The sequence below is a fragment of the Lactuca virosa genome, chromosome 6, assembly GCF_052849685.1.
Source record: "Lactuca virosa cultivar CGN04683 chromosome 6, Lactuca_virosa_CGN04683_v6, whole genome shotgun sequence".
Taxonomy (NCBI): domain Eukaryota; kingdom Viridiplantae; phylum Streptophyta; class Magnoliopsida; order Asterales; family Asteraceae; genus Lactuca; species Lactuca virosa.
This window is the reverse complement of record NC_136431.1, coordinates 5,772,946-5,777,520: the sequence shown is the minus strand read 5'-3', so window position 1 is coordinate 5,777,520 and position 4,575 is coordinate 5,772,946. Positions and strand designations below refer to the sequence as shown.

The window sequence follows — 4,575 nt, the reverse complement described above, 5'->3', positions numbered from 1 at the left end:
ACTCGTTTGGGATGCTTGGACAAAATGGGCCTAATGAAACCCTAGTGGGCCCAATGAAACCCTAATGGACCCAATGAAGCCCTAATTGACCTAAAAGCCCAACCATATGACTACTGGGCTAGTATTGGGTTGGAAACCCTAATTATGGTTTGCAAAACCCTAATGTCATGAAACCCTAGGTTTGTGATTGATCGGGACCGCACTGGAACTATTTAATAAAATTAAAATCTTTACTATATTATTAAGGATATTGCCCATTTCTTGAAATTTAAGAGGTACTACACCTCCTGCATAATATACAATCAATTTATTCATACCTTTTAATACTCCTATCACATTTCCGTTTTACAAATTAATTGCATTAAATATTCACATTTTCGTTTGACAAATTAATGGCATTAACATTGACATTTTATAAATTAAATCAAAAAAGTAAACATACTATTTTTCTCTTCTATCCTCTACACTCGCATTTTCCCTCAAACAAATAGCAAAAACCCTATTTTGAAAAGCCGACATCGCACCTCATCCGCCTAACTCATCGTCATCATCACCATCGGTAGTGAATCACCACCCACTCTCCAACCTCGCACCACTCACTGTATCTGTATCTGATCGCCGTCCTCGCCACCTACTGTGCTCTCGCAACACTTTTTCGGTGACAAGAAGCTACCATGCTCTCTCTTTATCTCCTCTGTCCTCTACACTCGCACCACTCGCTTGATATTACTTTGAGGATTAGCAGCTTTCAGATGAGATCCAAGCACTCTATCAGCCGTAAGTTTTTTTTTTTTTTTAAATGCAAATTCGAAGTTGAAATTGTCATGTTCAAGAGAAATGAATCTGAAAAAGGGGCTCAATGAAGATTGAATTTGATGTCGGAATTAATGTGCAAATACAGATTCTTTGTTCCAGTTTTGATGTCAAACCTAGCTCTTTCAAATTATTACATGTTCGAGGGTCGTCTGTGTGTCTCTAGCCTCAAAACCCACGTCTGTATAAGGTCAAAATGCTTAAGGGTATCGGTAGTCACCCAAGGCAAAGTTATGTTTTTGAGGTTTCAACTTTGCTGGTATATTGGTTCTCTCGGAGTGTTAATTTGGTAATAGTAATGCCGAAAACACGTGTTTTATGAATTGCTGATGAAACAGGTGACTTTTTGAATTTGTTTGCTTGTTGCTCTTCTTGTTGAACCCTAACTTCAATTTTACAATAAGAAACAACCTTTTTGACATCAGAAGCGAAACTTTCTTTGGCATTCCTAGACCCTGTTATACTCTTTTAAATAAAAAGAGTTGATTTTGTTCATGTACATTTCAGTAAACACTTATTTGTACATGTAAAAATGCAAATATATTGAAAGAATGAATCATATGCTGATAAAGTAAAAAGAAATTGGTATTTAAAGCTGCATATTTTCAATTCAAGATGGATAATCAGTACCAGAGAGATGTCATTTCCAGCTTTCTTAATTTGATTGTAGAGATGTGGTGCTTAGGATTTGAACATTACTGATTATATTGTTATCTGAAATTCATCTATGATTTATCCAAACAAAAACAGTTTTACAGACTTTATCATATTCCTACAGGTGCTCAAAATGTGAGCTCTGAAAGGCCACTTAGGCAATTCGTTACAGGTAAAGACAAGTCAGCTGGTAGAAATTCAAAGGGTCGTATCACAATTTTCCACAGAGGGGGAGGGGCAAAACGGTTACAAAGAACAATTGACCTAAAACGCAACACGTCATCAGTAGGTGTAGTTGAACGAATCGAATACGACCCAAATCGCACTTCACGGATCGCAGTGGTCAGATGGGTCGAAGGGGCAGCCGTTGACCGCCCGAAAAAAGTCAACTCCCTCCAAAAAAACTTCATCCCACCCCCAAGATCCTACCCTCCATCTCCATCAAAGGTCAGTTTTCATTCTCTTCAATTCCCGGAATGTTAGAAGACAAAAAGGTGGAATCTTTAAGGCCTAAAACAGATCATGTAGTGGTTGGACTTTCAAAAGGTAGTAGGACCTTGAGTAGTCAAAGTCAAAGTCAAACGGGGACCCACATGAGAAATGTTAAGGATGTTTTCTTGTCTGCTTTTTCATCTTCAAATGGGAAAAAAAGACATGATGCTCCTTATTCGTTTGTGAACGTGTTGGGTGTTCCAAGAATGGCGGTGGCAGGGGCAAAACCGGAATTTTTTGTTCCAAGAATGAAAGATGATGTGAAAGAGAATGAAAGTCTGTTGCTTAATGAGGTAAAAAGGTGGGATAAGGATAGTGTTGTGTGGGGGCATAAGATGAAACGAAAAACAGTTGTTTCTTGGGAGAGTTTGAGACAAAGGGGGATTTTAGGGGTTGTTAATGAGTCAGAGTCAAAGTCAAAGGCGAGAGAAAGTGAAAAGGTGGAAAAAGATGGGAAATTTGGAGTGGATCGAGCTCCTGTGAGTTATATATTGGCTACCTAAGTGTCGATTTATCTGTTGCCTAAGTGTCGTTTTATCTGTTACCTGTCTGTTGTGACAAAAAAACAACATAAATCATAATTATATTGAAAAAAACAAATATTTAATCGGGTTTGTAATCAAGAGTGTACATTTATATATTATTATTTTAACATTTGCACAGTTTGACATAATCGAGTTTGTAATCAAGAGTGTACATTTATATATTATTATTTTAATTATACTGATAATTGTTTATATGTAGTAAACTATTTGTGCAAAAGAATTAATCGTCTCTACAATTTAATTTTTGAATAAAATATCCGCACCCGGCGCTTGGCGCGGGTAAACGGCTAGTATTAATTAATAATCATTGGCAATTTAACCTAAGGCAATATTGGACTTAATGGATTAAGTCCTTAATAGGTTAAGTAGGAACACTTAACCCTAATCGTCATTTCATGTGAAAACCCTAATTTCTCTTGGGCCTTGAGTTGGGCCTTCCTATTGGGTTTTGGTGATTGGACTATTGATGGGCTATCCAAGAACAAGTAAATGGACCAAAATAATTGGATGAGTTTTAGGATGAGGCCCATGTGAAGGACTTGGGCCCAATTTGGAAAATTGGGTCATAGGTGGGCCATAATTAGGCCTTGATGATTATGTGATATTGGGACATGGGAATACCGAGAGTTTGGAATAGAATAATTGGATGGGCCTTAAGGAATGACCATGTAGAGGTCTGGGCGCAATTTGGAAAATTAGGCCATATGTTGGGCTTTGGCCCATTACTTGACTTTTGGGCCTTTGGAGTGTGAGTTGTACCTTGGGCTTGGAACCAATTATTAATTGGGTGTAATTTGATGTTGACAGTTCGGGAATCTGTCAACTAGCAGCTGGAGTTTTATCTGCGGGACTTCAGCATTGCCAGGTGAGTTATCCTCACTATATCAACAGGGTCGAAGGCACCAATGTCGGCCCTTATCGGATTTGTATCTGGGTTATTGCATGATATGCTTATTGATTTACATCCTGGTAGTTGGGATGGTGATATGCTTAGTGACATGGTTAGGTCGGTATCCTGGTATATAGGATGATGCTATGTTAGTGATCGGTTAGGTCTGTATCCTGGTTATAGGATGTTGCTATGCTTGATGATCTGTTAGATCGGTTTGACTGTTATATATGCTAGCGTATGATATTATGTGCACATGTTTGTTTGAATGGGGAATGGGTTGAGGCAGGTCCTGCTTCGTGCTGTAGGCCAAGATACCCAGGGCGGTCCGGATAGACTATAGACCCAGGAGGGTATGTCAGTCAGACCGAAGGCCCGACGAGCGGTCCGGATAGGCTGTAGGCCCTGCGAGGCGGTCCAGACGTGCCGAAGGCTCGGAGAGCGGTCCAGATAGGCTGAAGGCCTGCGAGGCGGTCCAGTCAGGCTGAAGGCTCATTATGCATGTTGTTTGCTTATATGTTTATATGATATGGTTATATCTATATGGCGTTGGTATTTTGGGGGTAACTCACTAAGCCTTCGAGCTTACATTTATTGATTATTGTTTCAGGTATTTCTGATGATCGCGGGAAGGCGAAGGCGTGATTGTGCACCTCCTTATATTTTCATGATTGATTATGGGGACACTCTGATGTTTAAACTATTTTGAAAACAGACTGTAATAACTTAATGGTTTTAAATGTTTTAAATAGTTTTAAATTGGTTTGAATTTTATGGGTGTTACAAAGGTACCATTTCTCAACCACTTCTTCAAATGGTACTAAAGAAAGAATTTGTCGTTCGATTGAATTGTTTAATATCGAACTATTCTTACATGACAACAAAGATGCTAAAGTTATGCAACTTGATAACGAGCTACATAACATATCCATGGGAGACCTCTCGTTTACGATGTATTGCTAAAAGATCAATGGAATCACCGACCTCCTTGAGAACCTAGACTCCAACTCATCTGTGTCGGACAAACACCTAGTCATTTACCTGATCAATGGCATGCCATCACTTTTAGCTATGTTGTGAATATCATTCGACACTGATCCTTGTTTCCAATGTTTTTTCGTGGCCTAACCCATGATTATTCTTGATAAGCAGCATATGTATTTATCTCGTCCAATGTCATTT

General features: G+C 38.9%; 1 pseudogene; it reads left to right on the top strand.

The window, feature by feature from the left end:
* The first annotated feature begins 674 nt into the window (after positions 1-674).
* Positions 675-2,462, top strand: LOC145121302 (large ribosomal subunit protein uL2mz, N-terminal part pseudogene; annotated as a pseudogene).
* Positions 2,463-4,575: the final 2,113 nt, after the last annotated feature.